General features: G+C 47.1%; 1 protein-coding gene across 7 annotated transcripts in view; it reads right to left on the reverse strand.

The window, feature by feature from the left end:
* Window positions 1-18,894, reverse strand: part of CNTFR (ciliary neurotrophic factor receptor) — an 869,018-nt gene that overhangs the window by 720,136 nt on the left and 129,988 nt on the right. The window lies entirely within an intron of this gene.

The following is an 18,894-nucleotide window of genomic DNA, read 5'->3' on the forward strand; positions in this document are numbered from 1 at the left end:
CCTGAACCTCCCAGAGGATGATCTGCCCTGAACCTCCCAGAGGATGATCTGCCCTGAACCTCCCAGAGGATGATCTACCCTGAACCTCCCAGAGGATGATCTGCCCTGAACCTCCCAGAGGATGATCTGCCCTGAACCTCCCAGAGGATGATCTACCCTGAACCTCCCAGAGGATGGTCTGTCCTGAACCTCCTAGAGGATGATCTGCCCTGAACCTCCCAGACGATGATCTACCCTGAACATCCCAGACGATGGTCTGCCCTGAACCCACCAGAGGATGATCTGCCCTGAACCCACCAGAGGATGATCTGCCCTGAACCTACCAGAGGATGATCTGCCCTGAATTCCCAAGACGATGATCTGCCCTGAATTCCCCAGAGGATGATCTGCCCTGAACCTACCAGAGGATGATCTGCCCTGAATTCCCCAGATGATGTTCTGCCCTGAACCTACCAGAGGATGATCAGCCCTGAACCTCCCAGAGGATGATCTGCCCTGAACCTACCAGAGGATGATCTGTCCTGAACCCACCGGAGGATAATCTGCCCTGAACCCACCAGAGGATGATCTGCCCTGAATTCCCCAGATGATGTTCTGCCCTGAACCTGCCAGAGGATGATCTGCCCTGAACCCACCAGAGGATGGTCTGCCCTGAACCCACCAGAGGATGGTCTGCCCTGAACCCACCAGAGGATAATCTGCCCTGAACCCACAAGAGGATGATCTGCCCTGAACCTCCCAGAGGATGATCTGCCCTGAACCTACCAGAGGATGATCTGCCCTGAACCTCCCAGAGGATGGTCTGCCCTGAACCCACCAGAGGATGATTTGCCCTGAACCCATCAGAGGATGATCTGCCCTGAACCCACCAGAGGATGATCTGCCCTGAACCCACCAGAGGATGATCTGCCCTGAACCTCCCAGAGGATGATCTGCCCTGAACCCACCAGAGGATGATCTGCCCTGAACCCACCAGAGGATGGTCTGTCCTGAACCCACCAGAGGATGATCTGCCCTGAACCCACCAGAGGATGATCTGCCCTGAACCCACCAGAGGATGGTCTGCCCTGAACCCACCAGAGGATGAACTGCCCTGAACCCACCAGAGGATGGTCTGCCCTGAACCCACCAGAGGATGATCTGCCCTGAACCCAACAGAGGATGATCTGCCCTTAACCCCTCAGAGGATGATCTCAGCTTAATCTCCTGGATGATGATCTGTCCTAAATCCCCGAAGGATGATCTGCCCTGAAACCGAGGAGATGGGATTTACAGATGATGATTTATCAACACAAGTTTTTATTAAATGTTCAAGAATCATAACATTTTTTTATGAAAACCATCTGCACCAAAGTATCAGTAAGACACAGACCCCTGATGAGGAACGAACAGGACAAACCTAAGCATAAACAGGGAACATAATTCACAAATAAAAAAATCTAATCTTTTGGCGGAGAAGGTGCAGTGCCAAAAAGTGGTGCCAAACTGTGCAGAGGAGGCATGTCAGCAGAGATGACACAGTACCTGGGGCTTATGTATTCTACAGCAGGCCCATATGGCTGCTATATGTCCTGAGGTAGTGGAAGCCCACCTAAGGTTGTCACGCTCCAGGGGATCACAAACATAATAAAGAAGAGAGCACACAACCTTAAACCCATGGCACCATTCTCTCCTAAAACCTTATCTTGCTGCCCTTGTCTAATAGTATAAACTGAACCGATGATGGGTGATATGGGGTCCTAATGTGGTTCTCAACAATTTCCATGCCTGTTGTAATGTCAGAATTGATATTAAGGTGACATGAGAACATGAGCCCTAACTTAGTCTGATATCTTTTCAAATACCTGCTTATCACCTCACTTAAAGTGAACAAAGTCTATAAATTCTCAGCATGAACTGAACACAGCCTATCAGTTCTCACTATACTTCAGTGCTATTTGTGGTTGACAGCTGAGCAACTCTCTTTAGGAAAGGATACCGCAATGGGCACTAGCCCTAGCCCCAGAACCCATGGCGGTTCCAGCACAGTTATAGCCTAAAATAGCATACTTTTACACTGCATTTAGTTCATGAAAACTACAGACTATTAATAAATTCCAGGTTCAGATGTACGCAAAGATTATTATTGCATAAATGTTGGAACCAGGCGATTAGGGGCCAATTAATAGAATTTAACTGCACAATTATACAAGAGTCGTTAGGACTAACTAGTTGAGCTATGCTCTACAGATGGCTGGTTGTGGCTGCTGGTCTATGGTGCTGCCCTGCCCAACAGCAATGGGACAAACAGGGCACCAAGAACAGCTTCAGGGGGCAATAAGACACCGGGGTCTGGAGTCATACGGCCTCATTACTATTCACATTTTCAGGTTTGTGTATTTTGTGGTCGGATTCTCAGAACATCTGGATGCAATTCTCCATTTATTAGAAAATAAACTTATATGTGAGAATCCGGCATTAATTGGAAGGAGCAGATCCAGTCTGTTACATTAATGTGCACAGGGCCTGGGCGGCAGACGGCCCCCGGACCGGGCCTGGCAGGTGAACGCAATCCAATTATATACCATGTTTACCAATTAAGTTTACACGTCGCGCAGACAGCACAAACGGGCAGAAAAATTATTTCCTAAATCATTTCTGGCACAGACGGCACCAAGTGCAATAAACAATTATTAATAAGGAGAGGAGAGCTTTTTGTATTTCAACGACTTTAACTCCTAATCTCCCACAGAGCAGCCGCATCGCCGCAGATAAAGCGCTCGGAAAATCCAATAATTAAATCCGAGCACCTGTTCCAATGCAACAAATGGGAACCACTTATCCGGGGAATTGGAGCCTTACAGAGACACAAATCTGCACTAACAAATTCATTCATTTCCAACTTGTAAAAAAAAGCAGAATATCCCTCGGCGGCTGAAGAGTCCACCACCACCGCTGCCGGTGCTCCGAGAGGCGTTCATTTTATAAGGCCAGAGCGTTGGATTATAGGCGGACCAGTGGTGGACACAGACAGAAGAGGAAGCCTGAGGAACAACTGGTTAGGGGCCCTTTGCGGTCATCATAGTGAACACATTCCACCTGCCTTGGAGGTGAAAATGAGGCCCCTTATATATAGGACCCCTCAGTGGCTGCACAGATGGTGTGTCCGCCCCTGAGGAGCACACAGAAGTAGTCACAGTTTAGGATTAATCATACACTGAGTATTCTGCGACTCCATCAAGGTCCTCTGTGCTGTCACGATGGCGCAGAAAGTATCACAGTTTTCCGTGAACAGGTGTGCAACGCAACGCAGAGACAGCGGGCAACCATGGCTGGGTCCAGAGCTGAGGATCCTACAACCCTGGGATCCAGAGCTGAGGATCCTACAAGCCTGGGATCCAGAGCAGAGGAGCCTACAACCCTGGGATCCAGAGCTGAGGATCCTACAAGCCTGGGATCCAAAGCTGAGGATCCTACAAGTCTGGGATCCAGAGCGGAGGATCCTACAAGCCTGGGATCCAGAGCGGAGGATCCTACAACCCTGGGATCCAGAGCGGAGGATCCTACAACCCTGGGATCCAGAGCGGAGGATCCTACAACCCTGGGATCCAGAGCGGAGGATCCTACAACCTGGGATCCAGAGCTGAGGATCCTACAACCCTCAGATCCAGAGCTGAGGATCCTACAACCCTGGGATCCAGAGCAGAGGATCCTACAACCCCATGGGATCCAGTGCGGAGTATTCTACAACCCCATGGGATCCAGTGCGGAGGATCCTACAACCCCATGGGATCCAGTGCGGAGGATCCAGCCTCTTCTGACTCTTCTAAGAAAAGTTACATAATATTACAAGTATCTGTAACATTGTAACCCTGTATGACTGCAGCACAGCGCCCCCTGCCAGCGAGCAGTGCCCTCACACCTACGTCTGGCCCAGATCATCTGTCACTTAAAAGGTTAAAGCCACATCTGGATGTGCGAGGAAATCCGAGCATTTGCTCCATGAGCAGATAGTGAGCTCCGCAGGTAACCTGAACCCCTAAACCCATGGAGCTGCTGTAAAGAGCTTAAGAGGCTCAAGAACTGCACAGATCATTAACTCTTACATGAATCTACTGGGGGATCCGCTGCAAGTGTGGACCCCTGACGTGGAGGATAACCCTGCGGATAGGCAGCTGCCACCAATCACACAGCGCGGAATTAATCCGACCAGAATTAAGACTTTATGTCACCACTAAGTTACTATGCTTGAAAAGTTATTTCCTTTTTTACATCTTTTTCATTAAGAAAAAAAATTAAACAAGAGTCAATGAGAAATAATAATAATAATAATAAAAATGCAATTATAATTGTGTAAAATAGTAATCTAGAAAGAATAATATTAATTATTAATAATAATACATTTAAAAAATAATAACTCAAAACAATAGGGTCATATTCATAATTATGCCAAATAATAAAAGTAATAATTTAATGAGTAATAATACACATTAATAATTTAAAAAACGGTCACAAAAATACATAAAATAAAAACATAAAAAGAAATAATCTAAAATGTAATAACAGTGTTAAATATATAGATTAATAACTTTCTTATATGTATATATCTATGTATAAATAATTATTATTCTTCTAATTTAATAATTTTTAATAATTTTTATGAAGGGTTAATCTTTCTTCTGTGAAGTGTCCTTTTTCCTAGATGTTGCAATCAAATAAAGAAAAAATAAATAAATAAATAATAATAATAATAATAATAATATAACCCTTCATGCAGAATAGTATATGATACATTTTTATACATTTTCTTTAGAATTTTGTAAAAAAAAAATTTGCATTTTTCATTCTGTTAATTTGCGATTTACAATAAAATTCCTGTAATCTGGTATAATTGCATCCTGCGATGTGGGATGGTCACATATTCTGGATTATCGGGTGACACTGCACTGATTGGCCAGAGGTGGACCATGTGATCCGCAGTGCGGCCCCCACACTGTAGTGGCACCCAGGACACAGGGGTCTTGCATTTGTTTCCCCTCCACCCCCCACCTCCATGGTCTTTATGAATGGGAGCACCGAGGTCTGGGCCCCTCTCTCTTAGGGCCACACCGGGCGATCTCCTATAGTATGCACCGAGGTCTGGGCCCCTCTCTCTTAGGGCCACACCAGGCAATCTCCTATAGTATGCACCGAGGTCTGGGCCCCTGTCTCTTAGGGCCACACCGGGCGATCCCCTATAGTATGCACCGAGGTCTGGGCCCCTCTCTCTTAGGGCCACACCGGGCGATCTCCTATAGTATGCACCGAGGTCTGGGCCCCTGTCTCTTAGGGCCACACCAGGCGATGTCCTATAGTATGCACCGAGGTCTGGGCCCCTCTCTCTTAGGGCCACACCGGGCGATCCCCTATAGTATGCATCGAGGTCTGGGCCCCTCTCTCTTAGGGCCACACCGGGCGATCTCCTATAGTATGCACCGAGGTCTGGGCCCCTGTCTCTTAGGGCCACACCAGGCGATCTCCTATAGTATGCACCGAGGTCTGGGCCCCTGTCTCTTAGGGCCACACCAGGCGATCTCCTATAGTATGCACCGAGGTCTGGGCCCCTGTCTCTTAGGGCCACACCGGGCGATCCCCTATAGTGTGCACCGTGGTCTGGGCCCCTCTCTCTTAGGGCCACACCAGGCGATGTCCTATAGTATGCACCGAGGTCTGGGCCCCTCTCTCTTAGGGCCACACCGGGCGATCCCCTATAGTATGCATCGAGGTCTGGGCCCCTCTCTCTTAGGGCCACACCGGGCGATCTCCTATAGTATGCACCGAGGTCTGGGCCCCTGTCTCTTAGGGCCACACCAGGCGATCTCCTATAGTATGCACCGAGGTCTGGGCCCCTGTCTCTTAGGGCCACACCAGGCGATCTCCTATAGTATGCACCATGGATGTGAGATCCCATAGACGTCAACAAGAACTGATGCCAAGTGTTCGGGCCGAGCAATCCTGCGTCATTCATGGGATTAGCATTTTTGCTATTATCTCCCATGCAACGTTCAACTCTGCAGGTGGAGCAGACTTTATGTCCTCCCCCCGGAGGAGCAGTGATTGCCCCCTGGATCCTGCAGGGAGGAGCCGACGTCTCCATCTCCAGTGAATCAAAAGTCCTAAAAAGTTGTGGTGGAGCGAGGACACGGGGGCATCTGATCCCGCACTCAGCGCAGTCTGCAGACGCCTCCTGAGGACGGATAACGAGGCGCCTGTCAATCACATCGCCCACCTGCCAAGAAATCCCACATAAGAGCCCGTGACCCCCGCCGCGTGATGTGCAAAGACCACCGAAGGGGAGACGCTGGAAATAAGAGGAAAAGGGGAATATTCCACATCATACAATGCCAGCGGTTCAGAGCACAAATAATACCGCCATACAATGCCTATAGACCGCGACCCTACATAGCCTGTACGATACCGATATGCAGTACAGCATAACCCTACAATGTGGAGACGGCTTATCATTCATATACATTGTCTATAAAATACCAGCTTATCACAAATAATACCGCCATACAATGCCTAAATAATGCCTCCATTCAGTCATAAAATATTACAATATTCTGCCTGCAGACCAGTGTCATATTTTGCCCATATAAAACAGCTATAAAGTGCACACGTCATGCCGCCATGTCCCTGAAATTCAGTGCCTGCATGATTCATCTATTCAGTGCACATATAACACCGCCATACACTGCCTATATAACACTACAAAATACTGCCGTATAGTGTCCACACAATACAGATGTTCAGTTCACATATAATACCGCCATGCATTGCCTATAGTACACCACAATATATTGCCTGCATACCACTGCCATATACACAATCCAGCTCAGTGCACAAATAACACCGCCATTCATTTAACACTGCAATATTCTGCCTGCTTATTATTGCCATATATTATCCATACAGTACTAGCTGTGCAGGGCACGAATAATACCGCAAATAAGACCTAAATAATACCTTCATATAGTAACCAAATAATACCACCATATTCTGCTTGCAGACCACTGCCATATACTGCCTGCAAAATACAGCTAATCAGTGCACAAATAACACCGCCATACCATGCCTATGTAATACTGTCAGCTTATCATGCTTTACACTGCAGCGCTGCTTGTTCTGATTGGCTGCTGTAGATACACTTCTGATGAGGACACAGACTGAGGATCAGCCTCAATCAGGGAGTGATACTGGGGTGAGGTCAGAGGTCTGGAGTGACTCCAGACCTTGGGGCCTTCGCTGCGGCCGCCATCGGCTCCAGCACATGAGGACTAATTCTAGAAATTCATTACGGGCCGCGGACGAGACGACTGTTTCCATCCCAAGCGTTAGAGCGGCGATGCAGTAATGTCAGGCGTAAGGTGGGAAGAGCAGTTATGGCAAAAGCGAGACGATCTGCAGATTGCAACGGTGCAGCGCCAAGGACAATACAATATGATGGCACAATATGGCGGTATAATCAGTGCACTGCGAGGCCTTTGCAGAACACAACCGGCGACTATCAGGCTCCTGGTAAAGCTGGGCCTGGAAGGTGCATCCGGCTCCAACCATCGGCCTCACCGTGCAGCATGCGCACCGTATTCAGACACAACGAGGCGCAATGTGAAACTCCGATTTACAGGGGTTGTCCACATTTGGGGACATTTTTTAATACATGTATTTGGGGCTAAAATGGCGCCAAATTTATAATCAAACTCAATTGCAAAAATTACGTATAGTCCGAAAAAAACAAACCCTAAAGGTGGACAACCCCTTTAAGTCCAGAAGATCATACAATCTCCTTGGGTGTGCACATAATTCGTCCCCGTCTCCCACTTTCCTCAGCTCCTGGGATGAATTTGGACTCATAATTGAAACCATCAATAAGCAGGGAAGTTGCTGACAGTAATATTAAGGGTGCCATGATATATAAAAGTGACCAGAGCTCACCTATGGATACATAATACTGGCGATGGATACTCCTAAGTTAATGAGCCAGTAAGAATTACATTCAGGAGCTCTTACATGAGTGACAAAACTATACCCTTCATTATAACAGCAGCTGACCTGCTTGCTGATGGTTTCCAGTTAGCAATAGTATTGTTTTTTGCAATGCAAAGTGCAAAAGAGCAGTGGTCACCAGTGAGACTTGATCCCATCCTCGCACATCTCAGATTGTAGCTGAAGATGAAGCGAGGAGACAAGGCGATGATGAGAGGATGGAGCGAGGAGACAAGGCGACGATGAGAGGACGGAGCGAGGAGACAAGGAAACGATGAGAGGATGGAGAGAGGAGACAAGGAGACGATGAGAGGAAGGAGCAAGGAGACAAAGAGACGATGAGAGGATGGAGCGAGGAGACAAGGAGACGATGAGAGGACGGAGCGAGGAGACAAGGAGTGGATGGAGCGAGGAGACAATGAGAGGATGGAGAGAGGAGACAAGGAAACGATGAGAGGATGGAGAGGAGACAAGGAAACAATGAGAGGAGGGAGCGAGGAGACAAAGAGACGATGAAAGGATGGAGCGAGGAGACAAGGAGACGATGAGATGAGGAAGCAAGAAGACGATGAGAGGACGAAGAGAGGAGACAAGGAGACGATGAGAGGACGGAGCGATGAGACAAGGAGACGATGAGAGAACGGAGCGAAGAGACAAGGAGACGATGAGAGGATGGAGAGAGGAGACAAGGAGATGATAAGAGGACGGAGCAAGGAGACGATGAGAGGACGAGAAAGGAGACAAGGAAACGATGAGAGGATGGAGAGAGGAGACAAGGAGACGATGACAGGACGGAGCGAGGCGAAAAGGAGACGATGAGAGGATGGAGAGAGGAGACAAGAAGACGAGAGGACGGAGCGAGGAGACAAGGAGAAGATGAGAGGATGGAGAGAGGGGACAAGGAGACGATGAGAGGATGGAACGAGGAGACAAGGAGACGATGAGAGGATGGAACGAGGAGACGATGAGAGGACAGAGAGAGGAGACAAGGAGATGATGAGAGGAAGGAGAGAGGAGACAAGGAGATGATGAGAGGACGGAGAGAGGAGACAAGGAGACGATGAGAGGACGGAGCGAGCAGACAAGGAGACGATGGAGAGAGGAGACAAGGAGATGATGAGAGGATGGAGCGAGGAGACAAGGAAACGATGAGAGGATGGAGAGGAGACAAGGAAACGATGAAAGAACGGAACGAGGAGACGATGAGAGGACGGAGCGAGGAGACAAGGAGACGATGAAAGGATGGAGCGAGGAGAGAAGGAGACGATGAGAGGACGGAGCGAAAAGACAAGGAGACGATGAGAGGATGGAGAGAGGAGACAAGGAGACAATGAGAGGACAGAGAGAGGAGACAAGGAGATGATGAGAGGCCGGAGAGAGAAGACGATGACAGGACAAAGCGAGGAGACAATGAGAGGACGGAGAGAGGAGACAAGGAGACGAGAGGATGGAGCAAGGAGACAAGGAGACGATGAGAGGACGGAGCAAGGAGACGATGAGAGGAAGGAGTGAGGAGACAAGGAGACGATGAAAGAACGGAGCGAGGAGACAAGGAGACGATGGAGCGAGGAGACAAGGAGACGATGAGAGGACGGAGTGAGGAGCCAAGGAGACGATTAGAGGACGGAGCGAGGAGCCAAGGAGATGACGAGAGGACAGAGTGAGGAGACGATGAGAGGACGGAGCGAGGAGACAAGGAGACTATGAGAGGATGGAGAGAAGAGACAAGGAGACGATGAGAGGACAAAACGAGGAGACAAGGAGACGAGAAGACGGAGAGAGGAGACGATGAGAGAACGGTGATGGGCGGTGATCTGGGCGCCAAGCAGTGTATATCTGGTGATGGGCGGTGATCTGGGCCCCAAGCAGTGTATATCTGGTGACGGGTGATCTGGGTCCCGGGTAGTGTATATCTGGTGACGGGCGGTGATCTGGGCACCAAGCAGTGTATATCTGGTGACGGGTGGTGATCTGGGTCCAGGGTAGTGTATATCTGGTCAGAGGCGGTGATCTGGGACCCAGCCGGGTATCTTGCAGCTAAACTAATCTTGGATCATTATTCAGGATTCGCACACAACCCTTTTCGCCGAGTCGGCCGCCGCCATCCTGCTGTAAATCTCCGTTTAACCCTTCAGTCGCCCTCCGCTCTGCCCCGGTTAAGCTGCTGAGCGTTTGCAGTGTTCAGGGATTTGTATATTTAATGACATTACATGGCGAGTCGTCCGCAGGAGCTGGCATCGCGGCCTCATTATCCGCTCCCATTGTGGTGCCCGCTTTCCAACAATTTCAGCAGATTAATAATTTATGCGGCGTAATTAGAGCAGCCATTAGGCTCGCTTCCTGTTTTCTATCAATGCCTCATCACCAGCAGTCGGCCCCGCCAGTCCTCCCTAATGCTGTTGTTGTCTTGCGATATTTTGCACAGGGGCCCAAATGGCAACTGCGCCCCCCCCCCAAGGCGACAGTAAGACACGCATCGTGCTGACAATTCAGGGAAGCACTGAACTTCTCTGACTTCCCGGAAGCCGCCATGAACTCGCCGTGGCCTTCGTGGGATGACAGACGACAGCTGCACTTCTGTTACATCCAGGCTGCATTGTGGGAGTTGTAGTGCGCACGCCGGAGGCAGCACAATAGCTATGGAAGGCAATGTTGGTGCAGGCGCTCACTGCTGCCCCCTACTGCTGATGGGTAGAGATAGCCTGCAGAATTTTGATTGCAGCTCTGGCTGTGAACCTGAAGTGTTACAGAAGAGCTGGATGTAGAGGAGAACAACAATGGAGCCATTGGGACGACATTCCACAAGAAGGAGATGGTGGGAGTGGTGGGCGCAATGCCCCGGGGTGACGAGCGCTGCCCGAGTTTATAAATAGCCTCATTTATTATCTGACCCCATTCTTCATCTCTGAGATTTTGGGACTGAACACGACGTATCCTAAACCTCTCGGACCGAGTCCATCCAGAGAACCCTGCAATGGTCACTGACATCCGAACGCCAGGAGAGAGGTGCGGAGGTCTATAAATGACCCCAAACTCAATGTGATGACATTCCAGGAAGTCTATCAGGGCATGCTGGGACTTGTTGTTGTAAAACAACTAAAGAGGCAGAGATAGGAAACAAGAGACCTAGAGCATTGACTGGATGAGAAATACGATGCAAAAACAGCGCCACACATGTCTGTAGGCTGTGTCTGGTATTGCAGCTCTGCTCCATCACAATGAATAGAGGGGAGCAGTAATACCACACACAAGCCGTAGATGGGGCTGGTGGGGGAGGGGTGCTGTGTCTGGAGGAAGGCAGACATGTTTCTCTAATAATGGACAGCAGGGGAGGAGCTTATATACACTATGCAGGGGAGGAGCTTATATACACTATGCAGGGGAGGAGCTTATATACACTATGCAGGGGAGGAGCTTATATACACTGCAGTGGAGGAGCTTATATACACTATGCAGGGGAGGAGCTTATGTACACTATGCAGGGGAGGAGCTTATATACACTATGCAGGGGAGGAGCTTATATACACTGCAGTGGAGGAGCTTATATACACTATGCAGGGGAGGAGCTTATATACACTATGCAGGGGAGGAGCTTATGTACACTATGCAGGGGAGGAGCTTATATACAATATGCAGGGGAGGAGCTTATATACAATATGCAGGGGAGGAGCTTATATACACTATGCAGGGGAGGAGCTTATATACACTATGTAGGGGAGGAGCTTATATACAATATGCAGGGGAGGAGCCTATATACACTATGCAGGGGAGGAGCTTATATACACTATGCAGGGGAGGATCTTATATACAATATGCAGGGGAGGAGCTTATATACAATATGCAGGGGAGGAGCTTATATACACTATGCAGGGGAGGATCTTATATACACTATGTAGGGGAGGAGCTTATATACAATATGCAGGGGAGGAGCTTATATACAATATGCAGGGGAGGAGCCTATATACACTATGCAGGGGAGGAGCTTATATACACTATGTAGGGGAGGAGCTTATATACAATATGCAGGGGAGGAGCCTATATACACTATGCAGGGGAGGAGCTTATATACACTATGCAGGGGAGGAGCTTATATACAATATGCAGGGGAGGAGCTTATATACAATATGCAGGGGAGGAGCTTATATACACTATGCAGGGGAGGATCTTATATACAATATGCAGGGGAGGAGCTTATATACAATATGCAGGGGAGGAGCTTATATACACTATGCAGGGGAGGATCTTATATACACTATGTAGGGGAGGAGCTTATATACAACATGCAGGGGAGGAGCTTATATACAATATGCAGGGGAGGAGCCTATATACACTATGCAGGGGAGGAGCTTATATACACTATGTAGGGGAGGAGCTTATATACAATATGCAGGGGAGGAGCCTATATACACTATGCAGGGGAGGAGCTTATATACACTATGCAGGGGAGGAGCTTATATACAAAATGCAGGGGAGGAGCTTATATACACTATGCAGTGGAGGAGCTTATATACACTATGCAGTGGAGGAGCTTATATACACTATGCAGGGGAAGAGCTTATATACACTATGCAGGGGAGGAGCTTATGTACACTATGCAGGGGAGGAGCTTATATACAATATGCAGGGGAGGAGCTTATATACAATATGCAGGGGAGGAGCTTATATACACTATGCAGGGGAGGATCTTATATACAATATGCAGGGGAGGAGCTTATATACAATATGCAGGGGAGGAGCTTATATACACTATGCAGGGGAGGATCTTATATACACTATGTAGGGGAGGAGCTTATATACACTATGTAGGGGAGGAGCTTATATACAATATGCAGGGGAGGAGCTTATATACAATATGCAGGGGAGGAGCTTATATACACTATGCAGGGGAGGAGCTTATATACACTATGTAGGGGAGGAGCTTATATACACTATGCAGGGGAGGAGCTTATATACACTATGCAGGGGAGCTTATATACACTATGCAGGGGAGGAGCTTATATACACTATGCAGGGGAGGAGCTTATATACAATATGCAGGGGAGGAGCCGATATACACTATGCAGGGGAGGAGCTTATATACACTATGCAGTGGAGGAGCTTATATACACTATGCAGGGGAGGAGCTTATATACACTATGCAGGGGAGGAGCTTATATACAGTATGCAGGGGAGGAGCTTATATACAATATGCAGGGGAGGAGCCTATATACACTATGCAGGGGAGGAGCTTATATACACTATGCAGTGGAGGAGCTTATACACAATATGCAGGGGAGGAGCTTATATACACTATGCAGGGGAGGAGCTTATATACAATATGCAGGGGAGGAGCTTATATACACTATGCAGGGGAGGAGCTTATATACACTATGCAGGGGAGGAGCTTATATACACTATGCAGGGGACGAGCTTATATACACTATGCAGGGGAGGATCGTATATAAAATATGCAGGGGAGGAGCTTATATACACTATGCAGGGGAGGAGCTTATATACACTATGCAGGGGAGGAACTTATATAAAATATGCAGGGGAGGAGCTTATATACACTATGCAGGGGAGGAGCTTATATACACTATGCAGGGGAGCAGCTTATATACACTGCAGTGGAGGAGCTTATATACACTATGCAGGGGAGGAGCTTATATACACTATGCAGGGGAGGAGCTTATGTACACTATGCAGGGGAGGATCTTATACGTACTATGCAGGAGAGGATCTTATATACACTATGCAGGGGAGGAGCTTATATACACTGCAGGGGAGGAGCTTATATATACTATGCAGGGGAGGAGCCTATATACACTATGCAGGGGAGGAGCTTATGTACACTATGCAGGGGAGAAGCTTATATACACTATGCAGGGGAGGAGCTTATATACACTGCAGTGGAGGAGCTTATATATACTATGCAGGGGAGGAGCTTATATACACTATGCAGGGGAGGATCTTATACGCACTATGCAGGAGAGGATCTTATATACACTATGCAGGGGAGGAGCTTATATACACTGCAGGGGAGGAGCTTAAATACACTATGCAGGGGGGGAGCTTAAATACACTATGCAGGGAGGGAGCTTATATACACTATGCAGGGGATCAGTTTATATATACTATGCAGGGGAGGAGCTTATATATACTATGCAGGGTAGGAGCTTATATACACTATGCAGGGGATCAGTTTATATATACTATGCATGGGAGGAGCTTATATATACCATGCAGGGGAGGAGCTTATAAACACTATGCAGGGGAGGAGCTTATATACACTATGCAGGGGAGGAGCTTATATACAATATGCAGGGGAGGAGCTTATATAAAATATGCAGGGGAGCAGCTTATATACACTGCAGTGGAGGAGCTTATATACACTATGCAGGGGAGGAGCTTATATACACTATGCAGGGGAGGAGCTTATATACAATATGCAGGGTAGGAGCTTATATACACTATGCAGGGGATCAGTTTATATATACTATGCAGGGGAGGAGCTTAAATACACTATGTAGGGGAGGAGCTTATATACACTATGCAGGGGATCAGTTTATATATACTATGCAGGGGAGGAGCTTATATACACTATGCAGGGGAGGAGCCTATATACACTATGCAGGGAAGGAGCCTGTATACATTATGCAGGGGAGGAGCTTATATACACAATGCAGGGGAGGAGCTTATATACACTATATAGGGGAGGAGCTTATATACACTATGCAGGGGAGGAGCTTATATACACTATGCATGGGAGGAGCTTATATACACTATGCAGGGGAGCAGCTTATATACACGATGCAGGGGAGCAGCTTATATACACGATGCAGGGGAGCAGCTTATATACACTATGTAGGGGAGGAGCTTATATACACTATGCAGGGGAGGAGCTTATGTACACTATGCAGGGGAGGAGCTTATATACACTATGCAGGGGAGCAGCTTATATACACGATGCAGGGGAGCAGCTTATATACACGATGCAGGGGAGCAGCTTATATACACTATGTAGGGGAGGAGCTTATATATACTATGCAGGGGAGGAGCTTATGTACACTATGCAGGGGAGGAGCTTATATACACTATGCAGGGGAGGAGCTTATATAAACTATGTAGGGGAGGAGCTTATGTACACTATGCAGGGGAGAAGCTTATATACACTATGCAGGGGAGGAAACTTATATACACTATGTAGGGGAGGAGCTTATGTACACTATGCAGGGGAGGAGCTTACATACACTATGTAGGGGAAGAGCTTATGTACACTATGCAGGGGAGGAGCTTATATACACTATGCAGGGGAGGAAACTTATATACACTATGTAGGGGAGGAGCTTATATACACTATGTAGGGGAGGAGCTTATATACAATATGCAGGGGAGGAGCTTATGTACACTATGCAGGGGAGGATCTTATACACACTATGCAGGGGAGGAGCTTATATACACTATGCAGGGGAGGAAACTCATATACACTATGTAGGGGAGGAGCTTATATACACTATGCAGGGGAGGAGGTTATATACACTATGCAGGGGAGGAACTTATATACACTATGCAGGGGAGGAGCCTATATACACTATGCAGGGGAGGAGCTTATATACACTATGCAGGGGAGGAGCTTATATATACTATGCAGAGGAGGAGCTTATATACAATATGCAGGGGAGAAGCTTATGCACACTATGCAGGGTAGGAGCTTATATACACTATGCAGGGGAGGAGCTTATATACATTGTGCAGGGGAGGAAACTTATATACACTATGTAGGGGAGGAGCTTATATACAATATGCAGGGGAGGAGCTTATATACACTATGCAGGGGAGGAGCTTATATACACTATGCAGGGGAGGAGCTTATATACACTATGCAGGGGAGGAGCTTATATACACTATTCAGGGGGGAGCTTATATACACTATGCAGGAGAGGAGCTTATATACACTATGCAGGGGGGACCTTATATACACCATGTAGCGGAGGAACTTATATACACTATGCGCGGGAGGAGCTTATATACACTATGCAGGGGAGAAGCTTATATACACTATGTAGGGGAGGAGCTTATATACACTATGCAGGGGAGGAGCTTATATACACTATGTAGGGGAGGAGCTTATATACACTATGTAGGGGAGGAGCTTATATACACTATGTAGGGGAAAAGCTTATATACACTATGTAGGGGAGGAGCTTATATACACTATGCAGGGGAGGAGCTTATATACACTATGTAGGGGAGAAGCTTATGTACACTATGCAGGGGAGGAATTTATATATACTATGCAGGGGAGAAGCTTATATACACTATGCAGGGGAGGAGCTTATATACACTATGCAGGGGAGAAGCTTATATACACTATACAGAGGAGGAGCTTATATACACTATATAGGGGAGGAGCTTATATACACTATGTAGGGGAGGAGCTTATATACACTATGCAGGGGAGGAGCTTATATACACTATGTAGGGGAGGAGCTTATATACACTATGTAGGGGAGGAGTTTATATACACTATGTAGGGGAGGAGCTTATATACACTATGCAGGGGAGGAGCTTATATACACTATGCAGGGGAGGAGCTTATATACACTATGCAGGGGAGGAGCTTATGTACACTATGCAGGGGAGGAGTTTATATATACTATGCAGGGGAGAAGCTTATATACACTATGCAGGGGAGGAGCTTATATACACTATGCAGGGGAGAAGCTTATATACACTATGCAGAGGAGGAGCTTATATACACTATGCAGGGGAGGAGCTTATATATACTATGCAGGGGAGGAGCTTATATACACTATATAGGGGAGGAGCTTATATACACTATGCAGGGGGGAGCTTATATACACTGTGTAGGGGAGCTTATATATACACTATGTAGGGGAGAAGCTTATATACACTATGTAGGGGAGGAGCTTATATACACTATGTAGGGGAGGAGCTTATATACACTATGCAGGGGAGGAGCTTATATCAACTATGTAGCGGAGGAGACTATATACACTATGTAGGGGAGGAGCTTATATACACTATGTAGGGGAGGAGCTTACATACACTATGCAGGGGAGGAGCTTATATACACTATGTAGGGGAGAAGCTTATATACACTATGTAGGGGAGAAGCTTATATACACTATGTAGGGGAGGAGCTTATATACACTATGCAGGGGAGGAGCTTATATACACTATGCAGGGGAGAAGCTTATATATACACTATGTAGGGGAGGAGCTTATATACACTATGTAGGGGAGAAGCTTATATACACTATGCAGGGGAGGAGCTTATATACACTATGTAGGGGAGAAGCTTATATACACTATGTAGGGGAGGAGCTTATATACACTATGTAGGGGAGGAGCTTATATACACTATGCAGGGGAGCTTATATCCACTATGTAGCGGAGGAGACTATATACACTATGTAGGGGAGGAGCTTATATACATGATGCAGGGGTGGAGCTTATATACGCTATGTAGGGGAGGAGCTTATATACACGATGCAGGGGAGGAGCTTATATACACTATGCAGGGGAGGAGCTTATATACACTATGTAGGGGAGGAGCTTATATACACTATGTAAGGGAGGAGCTTATATACACTATGCAGGGGAGGAGCTTATATACACTATGTAGGGGAGGAGCTTATATCCACTATGCAGCGGAGGAGACTATATACACTATGTAGGGGAGGAGCTTATATACACGATGCAGGGGAGGAGCTTATATACACGATGCAGGGGAGAAGCTTATATATGCTATGTAGGGGAGCAGCCTGTACACACTATGTATGGGAGGAAATTATGTACACTATGCAGGGGAGAAGCTTATATAAGCTATGTAGGGGAGGAGCATATATACGCTGTGTAGGGGAAGAGTTTATATACACTATGTAGGGGAGGAGCTTATATACACTATGCAGGGGAGGAGCTTATATACACTATGCAGGGGAGGGGCTTATATACACTATATAGGGGAGGAGCTTATATGCACTATGTAGGGGAGAAGCTTATATATACTATGCAGGGGAGGAGCTTATATACACTATGCAGGGGAGGAGCTTATATACACTGTGCAGGGGAGGAGCTTATATACACTATGCAGGGGGGGAGCTTATATGCACTATGCAGGGGAGGAGCTTATATACACTATGTAGGGGAGAAGCTTATATACACTATGTAGGGGAGGAGCTTATATACACTATGCAGGGGAGGAGCTTATATACACTATGTAGGGGAGAAGCTTATATACACTATGTAGGGGAGGAGCTTATATACACTATGTAGGGGAGGAGCTTATATACACTATGTAGGGGAGGAGCTTATATACACTATGCAGGGGAGGAGCTTATATACACTATGTAGGGGAGAAGCTTATATATACTATGTAGGGGAGAAGCTTATATATACTATGCAGGGGAGGAGCTTATATACACTATGCAAGGGAGGAGCTTATATACACTGTGCAGGGGAGGAGCTTATATACACTATGCAGGGGGGGAGCTTTTATGCACTATGCAGGGGAGGAGCTTATATACACTATGTAGGGGAGAAGCTTATATACACTATGTAGGGGAGGAGCTTATATACACTATGCAGGGGAGGAGCTTATATACACTATGTAGGGGAGAAGCTTATATATACTATGCAGGGGAGGAGCTTATATACACTATGCAAGGGAGGAGCTTATATACACTGTGCAGGGGAGGAGCTTATATACACTATGCAGGGGGGGAGCTTATATGCACTATGCAGGGGAGGAGCTTATATACACTATGTAGGGGAGAAGCTTATATACACTATGTAGGGGAGGAGCTTATATACACTATGCAGGGGAGGAGCTTATATACACTATGTAGGGGAGAAGCTTATATACACTATGTAGGGGAGGAGCTTATA

Source organism: Phyllobates terribilis, unplaced genomic scaffold (genome assembly GCF_046119375.1).
Source record: "Phyllobates terribilis strain yellow unplaced genomic scaffold, ASM4611937v1 Scaffold_1__5_contigs__length_1240528914, whole genome shotgun sequence".
NCBI classification, from domain to species: Eukaryota; Metazoa; Chordata; class Amphibia; order Anura; family Dendrobatidae; genus Phyllobates; species Phyllobates terribilis.